The following is a 22,367-nucleotide window of genomic DNA, read 5'->3' on the forward strand; positions in this document are numbered from 1 at the left end:
TTGTCTTTGCAAGAAACTGGGAACTGAGTAGATGCCCATCAGTTGGGAAAGAATAAATAAGTAATGGTATATGAATGCTATGGAAAACTATTATTCTATAAGAACTGAACAACACAATGATTGCAGAAAGGCCTGGAAAGACTTCCATGAACTGATGTTTAGTGAAATGAGTAGAACCAAGAAAATATTGTTTTTATGATGATCAAATGTGATAATTATGTGTTGATGTTGGCTCTTTTCAACAATGAGATTATTCAGGCCAATTCATGATGGAGAGAACCATCTGCATTCAGAAATAGGATTATGGGGTCTGAATGTGGAGCACAGAATGATATATGTAGGCATATGAACAAATGCATTAAATCAACACTTACTATATTTAACTTATTTTTTCTATCTTTTATTTTTTATCTGTCCCAGATTTTTTCCTTTTGCTGATTTTTATCTCTCAATATGATTCATAAAACTATGTGTATTAAAAGTAAATAAATTTACTAGAGTAAAAGAAAAGAAAATAATTTGCTACCTCCCCATGACATGGGATTCAGAACATGGGAATGATATGACATGCTGAAGGACATATTATTATTTCATACCTATTAGGTTGGGTAATAGGACAAAAAAGGAAAATAAAAAATTGTATAAGGTATGTGGAAGAATAAAGCATTAATGGATTGATGGAGCTGTGAATTGGTTCAACCACTATGTATAGAAATCTGGAACTATTTCCAAAGAAATATTAAAAAAATGCATATTTTTTACCTAGAAATAGCACTACAGTATGTGCATCTAAAAAGAGATTTTTTAAAGGAAAAAAATATAAGTACAAAATATTTATAGCTGTTTTTTGGGAGGAAAGAATAGAAATTCCTTTCTTTTTTATTATTGCTTTTATTTACAAGATATATGCATGGGTAACTTCTCAGTATTGACAATTGCCAAACCTTTTGTTCCAATTTTTTCCCTCCTTCCCCAGATGGCAAGTAGACCAATGTGTGTTAAATATGTTAAAGTATATGTTAAATACAATATAGGTATACATATCCAAATAGTTATTTTGCTGGAAAAGAAGAATCGGATTTTAAAATAATGCACAATTAAACTGTGAAGGAAATTTAAAAAAAAAATGCAAGTATACAAAAACAAAGGGATTAGAAATACTATATAGTTATTCACACTCATTTCCCAGAGTTCTTTTGCTAGGTATAGCTGGTACTATTCATTATTGAACAAATGGAATGGATTTGGTTCATCTCATTGTTGAAAAGAGACACATTCATCAGAATTGATCATCATATAGTATAGGATTTTGTTAATGATATATAAGAATGCTGATGATTTATGTGGGTTTATTTTGTGTCCTGCAACTTTGATAAAGGTCTGGACTATTTCTAATAGCTTTCTGTTAGGTTCTTACTAAGTGCTAATGAGATAATGAGATATTAGGTTCTTACTAAGTGCTAAGTTGGTACTTAACAATTCTGGCCTTTACTGGGAGTTTAACCCCTTTGAACTCCTGGGAAGGAGCTTGCATGCTTAGGAGGAGCAAGTTCATTGGTTGAAGTAATTTTCCCAGAAGCCCTTGCGTTATCCCATGCCCATTCTCTGGGAGGATAAAAGAGGGTGGGACTTGAGAGATAGAGAGTCTTGTCTGGGCCAGACTTGAGGCTGCTCTGCGGAGAAAGAAGAAGTCACCACTCTGGACCAGAGTTGGCAGCAACTGTCTGGAGACAAGGGCTCTCTACAGGAAGAAGAATTTGTCCAAGAGATTTGAGTTGACACAGCAGATTTCCTCCCAGAGAATAATCGGCAGTCTCTGGAGACAACAGAACTTTACATCTTTCTAGTAGAATCTCTGGGATACTCTAAGTATACCATCATATCATCTACAAAGAGTGATAATTTGGTTTCCTCTTACCTACTCTAATTCCTTTAATCTCTTTCTCACTTCTTATTTCCAAAACTAGAATTTCTAATACAATATTGAATAGTAATGGTGATAGTGGGCAACCTTGTTTCTCTCCTGATCTTATTTGGAATAGGTCTAGTTTATCCCCATTACATATGATGCATACTGATGGTTTTAAATAGATGCTACTGATTATTTTAAGGAAAAGTCCATTTATTGCTATACTCTCAAGTGTTTTTTGATAGCAATAGATGTTGTGTTTTATCAACTGTTTTTTTCTACACCTATTGAGATGATCATTTTTTTTTGTTAATTTGGTTATTTATATAGCCAATTATGGTAATAGTTTTCCTAATATTGAACTAGTCCTGAATTTCTTGGTCATGTCGTATTATTCTGGGCATGATTTCTGCAGTCTTTTTGCTATTTTTTAAAAATTTTTTTTTAAGATTTAACATCAATATCCATTAGGGAGATTTGTTTATAATTTTCTTTCTCTATTTTCAACCTACCTGGTTTAGGTATCAATACCAGGTCTGTGTCATAAGAGGAATTTGGTAGGAGTCCTTCACTCTCTATTTTTTCAAATAGTTTATATAACATTTGACTTAATTGTTCTTTAAATGTTTGGTATAATTCATATGTAAATCCATCTGGTCCTGGGGATTTTTTTTCTTAAGTAGTTGATTAATAGCTTGTTTTATTTCTTTTTCTAAAATGAGACTATTTAAGCAATTTACTTCCTCCTCTCTTAATCTAGGAAACCTATATATATATATATATATATATATATATATATATATATATATATATATATATATGTATATATATATATATATATATATATATATATATATATATTTATTTATTTTTATTTTGTTTTATAATTATAAATTTTTTAACAATACATATGCATGGTAATTTTTTACAAGATAATCCCTTGCACTTACTTCTGTTCAGATTTTTTCCCTTCCTCCCCCAACCCCTTCCCCCAGATGGCAGGCAGTCTTATACATGTTAAATATATTATAATATATTCTAGATAAAATATATGTGTGTAGAACGGAATTTCTTGTTGCACAGGAAGAATTGGATTGAGAAGGTAAAAATAACAGTTTACACTCATTTCCCAGTGTTCCTTTTCTGGATGTAGCTGATTCTGTCCATCATTGATCAAGTGGAATTGGATTAGCTCTTCTCTATGTTGAAGATATCCACTTCCATCAGAATACATCCTCATACAGTATCATTGTTGAAGTGTATAATGATCTTCTGGTTCTGCTCATTTCACTTAGCAACAGTTGATGTAAGTCTCTCCAAGCCTCTCTGTATTTCTCCTGTTGGTCATTTCTTACAGAACAATAATATTCCATAACATTCATATACCATAATTTACCCAACCATTCTCCAATTGATGGACATACATTCATCTTCCAGCTTCTAGCCACTATGAAAAGGGCTGCCACAAACATTTTGGCACATACAGGTCCCTTTCCCTTCTTTAGTATTTCCTTGGGCTATAAGCCCAGTAGTAGTATGGTTGGGTCAAAGGGTATGCACATTTTGATAATTTTTTGGACATAATTCCTGATTGCTCTCCAGAATGGTTGGATTCTTTCACAACTCCACCAACAATGCATCAGTGTCCCAGTTTTCCCACAGCCCCTCCAACATTCATCGTTATTTGTTCCTGTCATCTTAGCCAATCTGACAGGTGTGTAATGATATCACAAGAGTTGTCTTAATTTGCATTTCTCTGATCAATAGTGATTTGGAACACTCTTTCATATGAGTGGAAATAGTTTTAATTTCATCATCTGAAAAATGTCTGTTCAAATCCTTTGACCATTTATCAATTGGAGAATGGCTTTATTTCTTATAAATTAAAGTCTATTCAATGTATATTTTGGAGATGAGGCCTTTATCAGAACCTTTACCTGTAAAAATGTTTTCCCAATTTGTTACTTCCCTTCTAATCTTGTTTGCATTAGTTTTGTTTGTGCAGAAACTTTTTAATTTGGCGTAATCAAAATTTTCTATTTTCTGATCAATAATGGTCTTAGTTCTCCCTTGGACACAAACTCCTTCCTCCTCCACAACTCTGAGAGGTAAACCATCCCATGTTCCTCCAATTGATTTATGATTTCGTTCTTTATGCTTAAATCTTGGACCCATTTTGATCTAATCTTAGTATGTGGTGTTAAATGTGGGTCCATGCCTAGTTTCTGCCATACTAATTTCCAGTTTTCCCAGCAGTTTTTGTCAAATAATGAATTCTTATCCCAAAATTTGGGATCTTTGGGTTTGTCAAACACTAGATTGCTATTTTTATTCAATATCTTGCCCTGTGAGCCTAACCTATGCCACTGATCAACTTGTCTATTTCTTAGCCAATACCAAATGGTTTTGGTGACTGTTGCTTTATAATAAAGTTCTAGATCAGGTACAGCTAGACCACCTTCACTGAATTTTTTTTCATTACTTCCCTTGAAATTCTAGACCTTTTGTTGTTCCATATGATTTCTGTTGTTATTTTTTCTAGGTTATTTAAAAGTTTTTTGGAAGTCTGATTGGTATAGTACTAAATAAATAGATTAGTTTAGGGAGTATTGTCATCTTAATTATATTCGCTCAGCCTATCCAAGAGCACTGAATGTCTTTCCAATTATTTAAATCTGACTTTATTTTTGTGGCAAGTGTTCTGTAATTTTGCTCATATAATTCCTGACTCTCCTTTGGTAGATATATTCCCAAATATTTTATACTATCGACCGTTGTTTTGAATGGAATTTCTCTTTGTATCTCTTGCTGTTGGATTGTGTTGGTAATGTATAAAAATGCTGAGGATTTGTGTGGATTTATTTTGTATCCTGCAACTTTGCTAAAATTCTGAATTATTTCTAATAGCTTTTTAGCAGAGTTTTTGGGGTTCTCTAAGTATACCATCATGTCATCTGTGAAAAGTGATAATTTGATTTCCTCATTTCCTACTCTAATTCCTTGAATCTCTTTCTGGGCTCTTATTGCCGAGGCTAGCATTTCTAGTACTATATTGAATAGTAATGGTGATAGTGGGCAACCTTGTTTCACTCCTGATCTTATAGGGAAAGGTTCTAGTTTATCGCCATTACATATGATGTTTACTGAAGGTTTTAAATATATGCTCCTTATTATTTTAAGGAATAGTCCATTTATTCCTATACTCTCAAGTGTTTTTAGTAGGAATGGATGTTGGATTTTATCAAATGCTTTTTCTGCATCTATTGAAATGATCATATGGTTTTTATTCATTTGATTATTAATCTGGTCAATTATACTAATAGTTTTCCTAATATTAAACCAGCCCTGCATTCCTGGTATAAATCCCTCTTGGTCATAGTGTATTATCCTGGGGATGATTTTCTGAAGTCTATTTTCTAATATCTTATTTAAGATTTTAGCATCAATATTCATTAAGGAAATTGGTCTATAGTTTTCTTTCTCAGTTTTCAATCGACCTGGTTTAGGTATCAGTACCATGTGTGTGTCATAGAAGAAATTTGGTAGGACTTCTTCAATCCTTATTTTTTCATATAGTTTACATAGCATTGGAGTTAGTTGTTCTTTAAATGTTTGGTAGAATTCACATCTGGTAAATTCATCTGGTCCTGGCGACTTTTTTCTTAGGAAGTTGGTTAATAGCTTGGTCTATTTCTTTTTCTGAGATTGGATTATTTAGACTACTTACTTCTTCCTCTGTTAATCTGGGCAAGCTATATTTTTGAAGGTATTCTTCCATTTCATTTAAGTTATCGAATTTATCAGCATAAAGTTGAGCAAAATAGCTCCTAACTATTGTTCTAATTTCCTCTTCATTAGTGGTGCGTTCACCCTTTTCATTTTTAAGACTAACTATTTGCTTTTTCTCTTTCCTTTTTTTAATCAGGTTTACTAAGGGTTTGTCTATTTTGTTGGTTTTTTCATAGAACCAACTCTTAGTTTTATTAATTAATTCAATAGTTTTTTTTACTTTCAATTTTATTAATCTCACCTTTTATTTTTTGAATTTCAAGTTTTGAGTTTGTCTGGGGGGGGGTTTAATTTGTTCCTTTTCTAGCAATTTTAGTTGTAAGCCCAATCCGTTGGCCCTCTCTTTCTCTATTTTATGCAAGTAGGCCTGTAGAGATATAAAACTTCCCCTTATTACTGCTTTGGCTGTATCCCACACATTTTGGTATGATGTCTCATTATTGTCATTTTCTTGGGTGAAGTTATTAATTATGTCTATGATTTGCTGTTTTACCCAATCATTCTTTATTATAAGATTATTTAGTTTCCAATTATTTTTTGGTGTATTTTCCCCTGGCTTTTTATTAAATGTAATTTTGATTGCATTATGTTCTGAAAAGGATACATTTACTATTTCTGCCTTACTGCATTTGATTTTGAGGTTTTTATGCCCTAGTATATGATCAATTTTTGTATAGGTTCCATGAACTGATGAGAAGAATACTCCTTTCTGTCTCCATTTAGCTTTCGCCAAAGATCTATCATATCAAACTTTTCTAGTATTCTATTTACCTCTTTGACTTCTTTCTTATTTATTTTGTGGTTTGATTTATCTAATTCTGAGAGTGCAAGGTTGAGCTCTCCCACTATTATAGTTTTGCTATCTATTTCCTCTTGCAGCTCTCTTAATTTCTCTTTTAAGAATTTAGATGCTGCACCACTTGGTGCATATATGTTTAATATTGATACTGCTTCATTATTGATGCTGCCCTTTAGCAGGATATAATGCCCTTCCTTATCTCTTTTAATTAGATCAATTTTTGTTTTTGCTTGATCTAAGATGAGGATGGCTACTCCTGCTTTTTTGGTTTTGCCTGAAGCATAATAGATTCTGCTCCACCCTTTTACTTTTAGTTGGAATGTCTCACCCTGTTTCAGCTGTGTTTCCTATAAACAACATATAGTAGGATTCTGACTTTTAATCCAGTCTGCTAACTCCTTCCTCTTTATGAGGCAGTTTGCCCCATTCACATTTATGGTTAGAAGGACTAATTCTATATTGCTTGCCATCCTATTAACCCCTGCTTATGCTTTTCCCCTTTCCTTCCCTCTTACCCCCCTACCCAGCATTAAACTGGTGAATATCACTTGCTTTTCACAGCCCTCCCTTTTTAGGATCCCTCCCCCACCTTAAAGTTCCTCCCCTTATTTTACCCCTTTTCCTCACAATTTCTGTATTCCCTTCCCCTTATCTTACTCCTTCCCTCTCACTTTTCAATGAAGTGGAAGAAGTTTCACCATAAATCAAATATGTCTATTGATACAAACTATGTTCATCTCCCTCCTTTCTTTCTCTCAGATATAATAGGTTACCTTTGCCTCTTCATGAGATGTAGTACCACCACGTTACACTTTTTTATGATATAATTTCCTTTCCACCTCTAGTTTCTAAGACAAATTATACATATGTTCTTTACATATTTTTTTGGCAGAAGTATAGTTCTCAAGATTTCTTTTTACCTTTTTAGAAATCTCTTTTGTAATGTATTTGAAGATCAAACCTTTTATGTAGGTCTGGTTTTTTCATCAAAAATAGATGGAATTCATTTATTTTGTTAAATGTCCCTCTTCTTCCCTGGAAAATGATGCTCATTCTTGCTGGGTAAGATCCTGGGTTGTCCTTATTGTGGATCCTCCATATCTGAATTGATTTTTTCTAGCAGCTTCCAATATCTTTTCCTTTGTCTGATGCTTCTTGAACTTGGCCACTATATTTCTTGGTGTTTTGATTTTAGGGTCCCTTTCAGTAGGTGATCGATGAATTTTTTCAATGTCTATTTTACCCTCTGTTTCCAGAATGTCTGGGCAGTTCTCTTTGATAATTTCCTCGAAAATATTGTCCAAGCTCTTTTTTTCCTCACATTTTTCAGGGAATCCAATTATTCTCAAATTGTCTCTCCTGGATCTGTTTTCCAGGTCTGTTGTCTTTCTAGTAAGGTACTTGAAATTCTTTTCAATTGTTTTATTTCTCTGGTTTTGCTTGACTACCTCTTGGTTTCTCTTTGAGTCATTCATTTCTACTTGTTTCAGTCTAATTTTCAATGATGTATTTTTTTCACTTTTTTTATATCTCTTTGTAATTGTCCAATTGAGTTTTTATCTTCTATGGAATTTTTTTCCATTTTATCCATTTTATTTTTTAGAGTGCTGTTTTCTTTTTCCAGATCACTAATCTTGTTTCTCAATGATTTGATTTCTTTATCCACTCTGTGTTTGAATGCATGGGATGACTTCTCCAGGCTCTCTTGCCAAGCTTCCCTTTCCTTTTCCCATTTCTCTTCCAGCTCTCTTGTGAGAGTCTTTTTGATTTCCTCTATGAGATTCTTTTGTATTGAGGAGCAGCTCAAATCCCCCTTAGGGTATTCATCTGGGGACAGTCTGTTTTTAGTCTCCTCAGTGTTTGAAGTCTGCTCTCTCTCCATACAAAAGCTGTCAATGGTTAGAGCCCTTTTGAATTTTTTGTTCATTTTGTCAGAGTAGGAATCGAAGAAAACAAATTGACAAGAGAAACAATTGGTTTGTTTTGCGGGGGATGGGGCTGGATGGTGTTAATGGGCTTTCTCTACAGACTGGGGGTAGGGCAGCAGAGAGCCACTAACAGAACAGTGATCACTGTACTGAGTCTGTGCTCTGAGGCTCTGAGAATGCACTGAGTCAGTCCAGGTGGGGGTGGGGGGTGGCCGGGTTCTGAGAGATGCTGGCTTTCTGGGGTTTTAATCTTCACCTCCAGTGTTTACACCCTCTCTGATGATCCTAGCTTGCTGCTAAGATAGAGTATCCACACTGGGGTAAAAGCCTTTTAGCAGAAATGGCAGAGATTGTACCCCTCCCCCTCAGGTCTGAGCTGTGTGAGCTGTCTGTCTCACTCTGGCTTGCCTGCCCTCAGTCTGTGCCCAGTTTGATTGACCCTCCCCCAAGCAAACACAGACTTTCTCTGGCGACTTTCAAGGATGTCTTCTCTTGGTCATTATTTGTGGATTTCTTTCTGGGTCAAGCATTAAGTCTGAGGCTTGTCATAAAGTAAGTTCTGAGAGAAAACGAGGAGCTCAAGCAGCTGTCTGCCTCCACGCTGCCATCTTGGCCGGAAGTCGGAAACCTATATATCCATTTCACTTAGGTTTTCAAATTTATTGGCATAAAGTCAAGCAAAGTAGTGCAAAGTTCTCCCTTTTCATTTTTAAGACTAACAATTTGATTTTGCTCTTTCCTTTTTCTAATCAGATTTACCAAATGCTTATCTATTTTATTGTTTTTTTCATAAAACCAACTCTTTAGTTTTATTTATTAATTCAAAATTTTTTTTCTTTCAATTTTATCAATTTCTCCTTTTAGATTTTAGAATTTGAAGTTTAGTATTTGATTGGGTTTTAAAAATTTCTTCTTTTTCTAGCTTTTTGAGTTGCAAGCCCAATTCCTTGATCTTCTATTCTTCTATTTTATTCAAGTGAAGGCCTCTAGAGATAAAACATTTCCTATTATTACTGCTTTGGCTGCATGCCACAAAGTTTAGTATGTTGAAATATTAGAAATTGAGGGGATACCTGTCTATTGGAGAATGACTGGCCAAATTTTGGTATGTGATTACAATGGAAAACTATTTTTCTATAAGAAATGATGAAGATGCTCTCAAAGAACCTGACCATACATACATGAACTAATGCAAAGTGAAATTTAATGTGTACAAAATAACAGCAATGATGTAAGATGATCAGCTATGATTAGCTATTGTCAGCAATACCAGATTCGAAGACAACTTCTGAAGGACTTTTGATGAAAAATGCATTATTTAACCAAAGAAAGAACTAATGGTGTATGTATGCATATTGAGAACACACACTTTTTAACTTTCTTTGTTTTTCTTGAGATTTTATTACATTGTTTTCCTGACTGTGACTTTGGACTATGTTAATTGTCTCTTTCTAGCTGCTTGTAATATTTTCTTTTTATCTGGGATTTCTGGAATTTGGCTCTAATAATCATGGAAGCTTTATATTGGGAACTTTTTTAGTAGGTGGTCAGTAAATTCTTAAAATGTCTGTTTTGCCCTCTGGTTTTAGAGTATCAGAAAGATTTCTTCAATAATTCATGAAAGATGATTAATAGTTATTTTTATTCTGGCTTTCCTTGAAATTTAAAAAAAAATATTTCATTCATTTTAAAATTATTTATCTTGAATTTATTTTCCAGTTCAGTTATTTTTCCAGTGGGAAAAATTGTCCCCTATTTTTTTTTTCATTCCTTTGGCTTTGTTTCATTTTTTCTTACTTTCTCATAAAGTCATTAATGCTGATTTGCTCAATTCAAAATTTTAAGGAATTATTTTCTTCAGATCAATTTTGACACTTCTTTGTATTTTTACATTTTTATTTTTTAAGTTTTTTTTTTTCTTCAATGAATTCTGTGCCTGTCTTTAATATTGGCATTTTTAAGGCATTGTCCTCTTTGGTTTCTTGTTCTTCCTTTATCATTTGCTGAAGTTTGTTTTCAACATCTTGTTTTCTCCAGTATTATGGATGTGTATGTCTCCTTTATCAAGATGTTACTTTTTTTTCATGATTTTCTTGCATTATTCTCATTTCCCTTTCCAATGTTTCTTCTAACTCTCTTACTTAATTCTATTTTTCTCTCTGCTTCTAGAGTAGTAGGGCAGTTTTCCTTAGTGATATCTTTAAAGATGCTGTTAGCAGCATCTCTATGTGTGTGTGTATTTGTGTGTGTGTGTGTGTGTGTGTGTGTGTGTGTGTGTGTGTGGCCTCCCCCTCTCCTCATGGTTTTAAGATAAAGAAAATTTTTTTTTAATTATCTCTTTTTAATCTATTTTCCAGGTCAGTTTTTTAATGAGATATTTCATAGTTTTTTTTTTTTTTTTTTTTAATTCTTTGGTTTTATATTCTTTCTTGATTTTTCATAAGCCTTTATTTACCCAATTCTAATTTTAGGGAATTATTTTCCTCATTGAGCTTTTGTATCTGCTTTTTCATTTGGACTGTTTTACTTTTTAATGCATTCTTCTCTTCATTAGCTTTTTGTACTTCCTTTTGCACCACTATCATTTTTCTTCCCAATTTTTCTCTACCTCTATTACTTCATTTTCAATATTCCTTTTGAGCTCTTCCATGGTCTGAGACCAATCTTATTTTTCTTGGAGATTTGGCATATAGGAGCTTTGATTTTGCTATCTTTATCTAATGGTTCTTTATGATCTTCTTTATTACCATAGTAACTTTCTAGAATCAGAATCTTTACTTTTTCTTTTATTATTCATTTTCCCAGTATATTATTTGATTTTTATCTAGTTATTAAATTAACATTCTGTTTCTAAAGTAGAGTATGCAATGTCCCAAACTTCAGAGGTTTTATGCAATTATTTTCAAAGATCCTTGCACGGACTTTTCAGTTTTTAATTCTTTCAAAATATCATGATCCAAGTAGAAATGTGTTTCCTAGTCTCCTGGCTTGTGATCTGGTCTATGAATGGCCTGGCCTATGAGTGATCCCCACTCCACTGTGCCTCAGTGTGAGTAAAAATACTGCCTTTTGACCAGCTGTTTGAATTCCTTACTTCAGAAAGTAGCTGCTACTGTTGCCACAGCTGGCTGCCAAAGTTTGCTAGGAATCCTTCACAGTCTTGTAAGACAAATCTTTCCTAAAAAATTTCTAAGTTACTCTTAACATCTATGAGATGAGAAGTCTGGTCACTGCCACCTCTGCTTCAAAGTCCCAAGGTCCCTCCTAGACTTCTGGGGCTGGAGCTGGGCTAGGGCTGGGCTGGAGTGGCAGGGCCCGAGCGCCAATCCCACCTTGGTGCATCAGATCTTTCTTGACAACCTTCCAAAATGTCTTCAGATGGAAAATTGTTCTCCATCTCTTTGTTGTCTCTGACACTAATATTTATTTAGTTTTATTATTTAAACATATTTGGAGGGGTTTCAAGGAGAAATTGGATGAGTCCCTACTTTTATTCTACCATCTTGGCTATGTTACCCACTGCTCTTCCTCCTAAAAGCTCATACTAAGTTCTCTCTGCTTCAAGGAACATTGCCTGACTCACAATATACATTTATGCCTTTCCATCCATACATATACATACATATGTATGCATATGTGTGCATATATGTGTGTGTGTGCCTGTATGTGTAACATAATACTTCATGCCCTCAAAGTCTTAATGAAGCCTTAATTTCCTCTTGCCTAAAATAAGGAGAATAATATATAAAATATTAGGATTGTTTTAAAGGTGTATTTGTATATATGCATATACATATATACATGCTCCTTGATTGTTTCTTGTGTCACAAGGAGGAGCATCAACTGAAGAGGTCCTGAATTGCTGTCTAAACTACTCTATGAAACAAGCAGGGAGGAGCACTGACAGTATTATGTGTGTGAGTAAATCTTTTTTTTTTCTTTTTCAGTCCTAACTAAGCCTTTATTATAGTAGTCCATTGCTGAATTCCTTGTTAAATTCCTTGCACTGACAAAATCATCATGACCCCACAATTACAATAACCAATTAGAGACCAAGTTGTGATATTAACTCCCAAGCTTATTTTTATCCTATAAAAGAACCTACTAGTACCCCACTTCTCTAACTCCTTTAGAAAGTTAATTCTTTTTAGAGTTACCCTGCCATTAAATGGAATAATCCCCTGTTAACTTCTTTTAGGGTTAAACATCACAAGGGATAGCTCAATAAGAAATTAGACTATTTAAATTGTTTCGTTCCCTTTGTTTATGGTGAATTATATTAGGAAATTTAACCCAAATCTTTCTCCTTGTTAATTGCTAAGAACTCCTTTTGGAAATTAATCTGCTGTCAGCAACATAATAAAATCTTTGGTTATTGATGTGAAGATAGTCTAAGCCTTTAAATTCTTTTGAAACACCTCAGGACTCCAGTCTAAAACCCCAATTTTTTTTTTGGAGTCCAACCCCTACTCCCAAATATTTGGTGAACCATATAGGTAGAGTCCTGAAACTCCAGTATATTTTTGGTGTTCAGGGCTTATGTACTATCATACCCTATCATATATACATATGTAATATACATATATATGCATAGTTATGAATGTGTTGGAAAATATTTATTCTTGTACATATACACATAAGCACATATAGGAGATTTTATACGTATGTAAGTATATGCAAGCCAATATACATAAATACATATATTGCAAATATCTTGATTGCAAATAAATGAGATTGTATGCATATGTGGAGATATCTATCTATCTATCTATATATGTATATATATATATATATATAGTATTTGTGTATATATATATATATATTATTTTATATAAGTAAACACACATATATTTGTATATATGTATAAATATATATGGTTTGTATACAAATATAAAATATATATTATGTATATATATAGTATGTGTATGAACTTTGTAAATCTTAAAATTCTATATTGCCAAGTATCATTATTCCAAATTTGTATTTTAATCCACTTTTTTTTTTAATTACATGGCTATAGGAATATTTTTTTTCCTACCCAGTATCTTGATTTCTACCCTGCTGATGATAAGTTTTTTTGTGTTTTGTCAGGCTAAGAATCTATTGAGAGTTTGCTGAAACAGTGTTATCTGAAAACCATGACGAAATATTACTGCAGAATTTTCTAAAGAAAAATTTGTAAAAAAAGTTTAAAATAAATTCAGAGAGTTTTGTTTATTTATTTAATTAAAAAGCATATAGTGAATATATAAGCTACTTTTATGTTCAGTAGATAAAGTCATGGGGAACCGTTATCATTTTGTCCCATGAAAATCCTTTTGTGCTACTGTCAAATGTAGATATGTTGAATCAAAGCTAATAATTCTTACATTCTTAAGTAAGCTTGAGAAATTGGTTCTGGCCCTTTTCCATGACTTCTTCTCTATCTAGAGAACTACATTTCCCTATAAACCCAAGGGTCTAACTTGAAGCCTAGTCTGCTGCAAAAATCTGAGCCAATTCAAAGTGTTATTAGGAAAGGTTTAACACATAAAAAACAATGCAGCCTAGACAATAGTAATATATGTTTTTAGAACAATATTTTAAAAAAAAATACTGCAAGAGTATTTTTATTTGATTCTGACACTATGATCTTACAATGTCACATACACATAAAAAGAGTACCACATTTCACAAAAGACTGTACAACATTCTAAAATAAAGATTTTCAAAACAAATAACTAGCATTACAGAAATAGACATTCTTACTTACAGATACAGGGAATTCTTTATTTGAAGCTCCATCATATTTGAAGAATAGCTCTACAGTTTCAAAATGGTAGAGAAATAATTAATGCCACCCTTGAGGCAGTTCCTTCAAAAGCCAAGAACATGATGAAGACCTTGTTCACCAGTCTTTTATCTCTTTCTCTCTCCAATTAAAGCAGAACCACCCAAAGATTCAAGGTTCAACTTCAGAGGATAGAGTGTGCAAAGCAACTGAATGTCCCAACACCTGTTCCCTTTCATTTCCACATCTATTTGAAAAAAAACAAAAAACTGTCAAATGAAACATTCCAAGGCAAATGTCTCATGAGACTCAGTGATAATAATGAAAGCAGATGAAGAAATTCACTACTTCTTAACATTCTCACCCAGGATATAGCAGAATAGGGGACACTTAGACTAAAAATAAAGTACAGCAAAGACAAAAAAGAAAAGGAACCCATGTAGTGAATTCTGACTGGTTTTATTTGCATTTTCCCCTGGAACATGTGCATATTTAGGCAGCCTTTTGCCATGAGAACAGAGAATGGAATAGTTCTCCTAAAATCTTATCTACATGTTACTGCTTCAGTAAAGAATAAAAGCTGGTATGAATAGGGAAACTACCAGAAATAGGAACAAAAAAATGAATAAGCTGAGTGGGAAGAGTAGAGAGAAAATAGCCAGCTGAAAGGGAATAAAAAAAGGACATTTTAAGCTATTATCTTCATTTTCTACTACTTTATTCACTAAGTGCATGAAGTAGAGCAATACACAGATTACACTTTTCACCTGAGTTCAAATTACTCCCTCATTTCCATTTTTAGTTTTTTCTGAGGGTCCAAAGATCATTAGCCAAGCCCAGAACTGAAGATAAAGATTTCTTTCAGTCTATGAAGTAGATGTATGGCCTGATCCAAGCTCTAAAATTACTATCCTCTAACACACAGCAATTTTTGAATTCAGTTACTAGTCATTCAGTAACAGAAAGAAAAGTCTTTCCCTTTCCCTCCTTAATCTTTCTATTGGCTAGCATCAAATATATTTAAGATAATTGGGAATTAAAGGAAAAAGCTTTAAAATTAAACCGATTTGTAATTGGCAGGCGCATAGACATTCAATAAATATGCATTAATGCTTATTTTTATATTTTCATTGTTATTCATTTTCACATGTGAATGTATTATTAATCTCCATTAACTTCCCCAAGCCCCAGTAATTAGATTGGGAAAAAAAAAAAGATTAAGCATTTTCCTTAAATGTCCTTAATAACAAAACAAATAAATAAACCAAAAACACAACAAAACAAAACAAAGGAAAACATTTAATGGCAGGGTAACTCTAAAAAGAATTAACTTTCTAAAGGAGTTAGAGAAGTGGGGTACTAGTAGGTTCTTTTATAGGATAAAAATAAGCTTGGGAGTTAATATCACAACTTGGTCTCTAATTGGTTATTGTAATTGTGGGGTCATGATGATTTTGTCAGTGCAAGGAATTTAACAAGGAATTCAGCAATGGACTACTATAATAAAGGCTTAGTTAGGACTGAAAAAGAAAAAAAAAAGATTTACTCACACACATAATACTGTCAGTGCTCCTCCCTGCTTGTTTCATAGAGTAGTTTAGACAGCAATTCAGGACCTCTTCAGTTGATGCTCCTCCTTGTGACACAAGAAACAATCAAGGAGCATGTATATATGTATATGCATATATACAAATACACCTTTAAAACAATCCTAATATTTTATATATTATTCTCCTTATTTTAGGCAAGAGGAAATTAAGGCTTCATTAAGACTTTGAGGGCATGAAGTATTATGTTACACATACAGGCACACACACACATATATGCACACATATGCATACATATGTATGTATATGTATGGATGGAAAGGCATAAATGTATATTGTGAGTCAGGCAATGTTCCTTGAAGCAGAGAGAACTTAGTATGAGCTTTTAGGAGGAAGAGCAGTGGGTAACATAGCCAAGATGGTAGAATAAAAGTAGGGACTCATCCAATTTCTCCTTGAAACCCCTCCAAATATGTTTAAATAATAAAACTAAATAAATATTAGTGTCAGAGACAACAAAGAGATGGAGAACAATTTTCCATCTGAAGACATTTTGGAAGGTTGTCAAGAAAGATCTGATGCACCAAGGTGGGATTGGCGCTCGGGCCCTGCCACTCCAGCCCAGCCCTAGCCCAGCTCCAGCCCCAGAAGTCTAGGAGGGACCTTGGGACTTTGAAGCAGAGGTGGCAGTGACCAGACTTCTCATCTCATAGATGTTAAGAGTAACTTAGAAGTGACTTGCTTAGGGTCATACAGATAGTAGTATTTGAAGTGCAATTTGGACTCAGCTATTTCTGACTTCATGGCCAACATATTGTCTACATAACTACTTAGAGAGAAAAAATATGTAGACTACTCAAACAAGAATCAAGCTAAAGGATTAAAAAAAAGAAGAAAAAACAGGTGATTCTCACATTTATGTACAGAACAGTCTCCAACTTGAGATAATCAAAACAAATATTTCCAAATCATTGTCTACTGATAAAAACAATTGTTTTAGTTAATAATTCACATACAATACTATAAACATATGTTAGTGAATAGCAATTTAAATTGATAATATGTTGTTTGAATATCTGTATAGGTCTGATCATCTACATAACTCTTATTTTTCTCTATATTTGTTACCTAAAGCATCTGGTAGATCAGGGAGCAAGGAAGAAGAGGTGACAAGGTGCTGGCTATGAAAGCAACATGACTACAAATGACTCTTAGAATCTTAGTGGTAAATCTGGTGTGGGAAAATATACATTTATATATACAACTATAGGTCCTGAATCTCTACTGATGTTTTCCTCTATATACATTTGTTCCATTGACACTATTCACTCTTAAAGATAAAGCATTTACTAACTAAAAAAGTGAAAATAAGATTTTTTTTTTTTAACAAAAAGAAAGTACTTTTGCAATTGTCTACTTATTAACTTGTGATACTCAAGATAGCGACCACACCTCAAAACCAGTATTGAAGTAAACAACTATAAGAATCTTGTCTATAGTGTCTTGTGACTCATCTTTAAGCCTTGATATCCTTGCTCTCTTTAGGTTAGAGTCTACCACAGGTATTATCTATTGGGGATGACTCTTTTATGTTTTGGTTTTCTGTAATTTCTTGCTAGACAGAGTTGCTTCACTGCCCCTTTGAAGCTTCTTAATAAATAGCAACTTTAGGAATGTATTATTTTTTAAATTACCTTTCAAATATATGAAGAAGGAAAGCATTTATGACAAAACAAGAGATAGAATCCAAGAAGGTAAAATAGATAACTGGTTACCTTGAGTTGAAAATGTTTTGCATAAAGAAGTGAACACAGGCAAAATCAGAAGGAAACCAGGATACTGGTAGTGGGGAAATTATAGCAATTTTCTCTGATAACAGCCTCATTTCTCAAATATATACGGAACTGATTTTATAAAATTTATAAAAATATATAAATTTATAAAAATGTACTAAAAAAAGAACCACTACCTGAATGATAAATGATCAAAGAGTTTGGATAGGTAGTCTTCAGAAGAAGAAATAAAAACCCTTAACTGTGGGAAAAATGATCTAAAGTGCTACTGATTAGAGAAATACAAATTAAACCAACTCTGGCATGCTACCTTACATATATCAGATTGTCTAACATGAGAGAAAAGGAAAATTACAAATGTTGGAGAGGGTATAGAAAAATTGGAGCACTAATGCACTTTTGATGAAGTTGTGAATTGGTCCAATCATTCTGGAGAACACAGGGGTTATTAAACTGCATCCCATTTGACCCTAGCAATGCTTTTACTAGTCTATATTCCTAAACAATCAAAGAAAAAGAACTTCTATGTATAAAAGTATTTAAAACCATTATTTTTATGTGGGAAAAGAATGTGAAATTGAGGTTATGTTTACCAATTGTGGAATATTTGAACAACTTGTGGTATATGATTATGATGAAATACTATTGTACTGATAAAGGGGATAGTTTCAAGAAAAAACATGAAGTCTGATATGAATTGCTACTAAATGGAGTAAGTAAAACCAGGGCAATATTGTACACAACAACAGTGATAATGTAATAATAATCAATTGTGAAAAACTTAGCTACTCTTATCAATACAATTATCCTTGACAGTTCCAAAAACTCATGAAGATAAATGCTATCCACTTCCAAAGAAAGAATTTATGGATTCTGCAGATTAAAGCTTTTTTCCTTAATTGTTTTACTACTTTTTCCTACAATGGCTAATGTGGAAATGTTTTGCATCACTTCATACAACAGGTATCCTATTTCTCACCTTGTCAGTGAATAAGGGAGAAGACAGAAGAACATAGTGAATTTGGAATTTAAAATAATATGGTTATTAAAGAACAATAGATTTGTGAGTTTTTTCAAGAAAAAGCAATGTTTTATCTTTTAAGAGAAATGCAATTGCCTTAATCATACATTTTTTTTTTCAGAATAGCTTTTCAGCAGTTACACAAGTCTATTCTCTGAATTATAAGAATTTTTTTCTTTTCTTTTTTTTTCTTTTTTTTTTTTTTTTTCTGCATGGACTTATAGAAGGCCATAAACTTAAAACCTCTTTATTCTTTTCTATGTCATGGACTTCTTTGTCGATACAGTGAAGTCCAAGAATTGTACTTTAGTATAAGTGTTTTAAATGTACAAAATAAAATATATACTATTACAAAAGAAACCAATTCTGTTGAAATAGGTTAATATCTCTGTGCAAATATGTTTTATATGTGTCTTTGTATATATATATATATATATATATATATATATATATATATATATATATATATATACACATAGAGACTTACAGTAAAATAGATGTAAACTATTCTCTCTCTCTCTCTCTCTCTCTCTCTATATATATATATATATATATATATATATATATATATATATATATTCAACTATATAATATAACTTTAGATGCATATAAATTACATATGTAATTATATATAGCATATATAATCATTTCAATATGTGTTTTATATATGCATATATATGTATATATAGATATAGATATATACAAGCAAATTGAGAGAATTACATGCAATCCAGCTTAAGAACTAAAGACTTTTCTCTTTCTCAAGCTATAGAAAATAGTGAAGAACAAGACAGGCAAGGCCAGTCAGTTTTTCAAATGTCACAGAAATATTTTTTTTCTTTTGAACAGTTTTTAGAATCATTGCTTTCTTCCATTTAGCTTGTAGCAATAAAACCTATATTTTCTTTTCTTATCCTTTAATTGAACCTTCAGGTAGTTAGGCCCTTAGTCTAGGAGAAGGCAACATAAGAAAAGAAGGAAAATAGGAAACAAGGCATTCAATTCCTAAGTTGTGCTGAGCTTTATAAATAATACCTTATTGGACTTTACAACAATCCTTAGAAAGTGGGGGGGAGGACTTATGATCTCCAGTTTACAAGTACAGGAAAGAGAGGCAGAAATAATTTATGTGATAAGTGCCTATCCCAAGGTCACATAACTAGTATATGAGATTAAATTTTGAAGTCAGATCTTCCTGACTAGAAGTTCAGCTCTATCCATTGCACCACTTAAGATAGGTTCACTTGTTCTTATTTCCTCTATTCAGTCTCTGCTATTTTGGCTTCTGTACCTTTTTTCTTTTGTTGGAAACGTCTCTTATCTTTTCTTCTTGGTCAGCTTCTCTTGTTTGGATTTCCTGCTTCAAAGAAGTGTTTCTTCATGCAAAGTGCCTCACCTCTACAATTGATGAGAAAGCCCAAATCAACATTTCTATTAAATACAAAATAAATTTTTGTCATTCATTAGTCTCATGGTCCCAAATCAGTTCTTTGATGCAATTTCCTAGAAATAAATTCTGATGTTCTGAAAATAGTAATATTCAAATTACCTGCTAGGGAACAATACACTTCAGTCATCTCTAACATCAGAATTTTTTTTTTTCTTTTGTCTATGAGCTGTTTTAAAAAGGTACTTTTAGTATTTTTATCTGAAGAGCTGTGGTCTCTCAGGTCCACAAAATGTTTGTTTCTCCAAACTACTTTTTTTTATGTTTTCTTGCATAGACATGCTTTTTCTCCTCTTAAAAAGGAATAAAACAAAACACCCAAATTAGATAGTGGTAGTGCATTGTAACTGTATTTAGATTAACAATTCACTTCATAATCTGATTATAGCTATAACAATTGAGGAACTTCAAGAGTGTTAAAGTTGAGATCACTTGGCACTTTTTTCCCTCACATTGTAACCAAACTTTCAAGTGAATTGGCATTTGTGGATAGAGAATTCTAGGTGCAAAATAAAATAGACTACTGAGAGAGAATCAAGTGATCAAGAAAGAATTGTGTAGATACTTGGATATTGGCAACAAGAAGGACCAATAATATAATCTCCTTATAGACAGACTTTCTGTATTGTGCCTTGACAAGAATGCTGACAAATGATAAAGTTATAGGCCTATAAGTTTTCCTGGCACACTTTCTCTGATTTCCTGCTCTACTCCCCCCCCCCCATCCATGCAATTTGGTTGGCTCAAGCTTCCTTGATACTTCCTTTTGGAGATTGGTCACATTATACAATGCCTGCCAGCTTTAGATAGTGCCCAAGAACATGAAAGTCTCCACATCTTGATAGCTAAGTGATTAGACACAATTCTAGAAGGAGTTGGGGGGGGAACTCATCTAGACAAGATAGGTATTATTCTTGCTGAATATCTGTATACTATGTCTGGGCAAGGTAAACCTCTTTTATTTAATGGATGCTTCATTTCATTCCAACTTCACATCTGAACCAAGAGAGATCTGAATTTCCATGCTCATAAGTTTAAGAACCAAAGACATCTTAGTAAATCTCATTGTTTTACCTTAAAAATAATAAGTTGTGCTAGCTAAGTTAAACTTTGTTGAAAAAATTGCAGGGATAGACACCTCAAAGTAAAATAAGTGGATGAATTAATTAATAAAAATAGAAATATTCAAATTAGTCATCAGAGCATTTAGCCATACATTTATCCCCCAAATGTCAGAAATGACTTCAGGCAATTATTGAGAACAAACAAATTTTGCACTGATTGATTGAAAGAAATATTTTTATATTCTTTTTACATCTTTAATTTTTGCAAGTACTAACTAGTATTGACAAATAGTTTATATACATATATGTGTGTGTGTATGTGTGTGAGTGTGTGTTTTATATAAAGTTCCAATTTTTCCTCCTTCCTACAGAAAAGAATTAGAGGAATTTATCTCTATTTAGTGGATTACTCATTTTCCTTGAAAAACTAACATAAGAAGAAGACAAATGCTAAGCTTAATATCATTATCATTTTTTAATTTTATTTTATTTTTATTTCTGCTGAGGTAATTGGGGTTAAGTGAGTTGTTTAGAGTCACACAGCTAGGAAGTGTTAAGTGACAAAGGCCAAATTTGAACTCAGGTCCTCCTGAATTCAGGGCTGGTGCTTTATCCACTGAACCACCTAGTTGCCCCCTTAGTATCATTATCTTGCTGTGATGCCCATGTTTTTCTTAAAGAGCTTGGCACCTATTCCTGAAAATATTTGTCTCAGAAGCTTTGAGACCTTACTCTGAGGGAACACAAGTGAAGTTAATTCTGTTGGTCATAGGTAAAAGTTCCTATTAATAGTGCCTTAGTTAAGAATTTCATTCCAGTCAATTCCTGAAAGTGTAAAAGCCTTCTCCATCCCTGATTATTTCTAGTGCCAATCCACTGATAATTATTTCTTATTTATAACATATATAGCTTGCTTACTATATATTTGTTTTCATGTTATCTCCCTCATTAGACTATAAGATCTTTGAAGACAGACTATTTTCTGCTTCCTTTTGTATTTTTGGTCTTTTGCACAGTGTTAAAAGAAATAGTGAATAGAACTGTATTCTAGCAGTAAGGAAAACTTGAATTCAAATTTTTCCTTATAAATTTACGAATTATGTGACACAGGGCAAGTATCTTATCTTTTTGTCTGATTCAGTTTCTTCTGTAAAATGGGGATAATGATATAATTTGCTTAATAAATATTAATTGATTGACTGACATGGTAGAGCTTATAAGCAAATCACATATATATAAATCAGAAGTCCAGCAAAAAGCAATTTTTAACAGAAAGTACATTAAAGAATCTTCTGGCAGA

Source organism: Sminthopsis crassicaudata, chromosome 3 (assembly GCF_048593235.1).
Source record: "Sminthopsis crassicaudata isolate SCR6 chromosome 3, ASM4859323v1, whole genome shotgun sequence".
Lineage (NCBI taxonomy): Eukaryota > Metazoa > Chordata > Mammalia > Dasyuromorphia > Dasyuridae > Sminthopsis > Sminthopsis crassicaudata.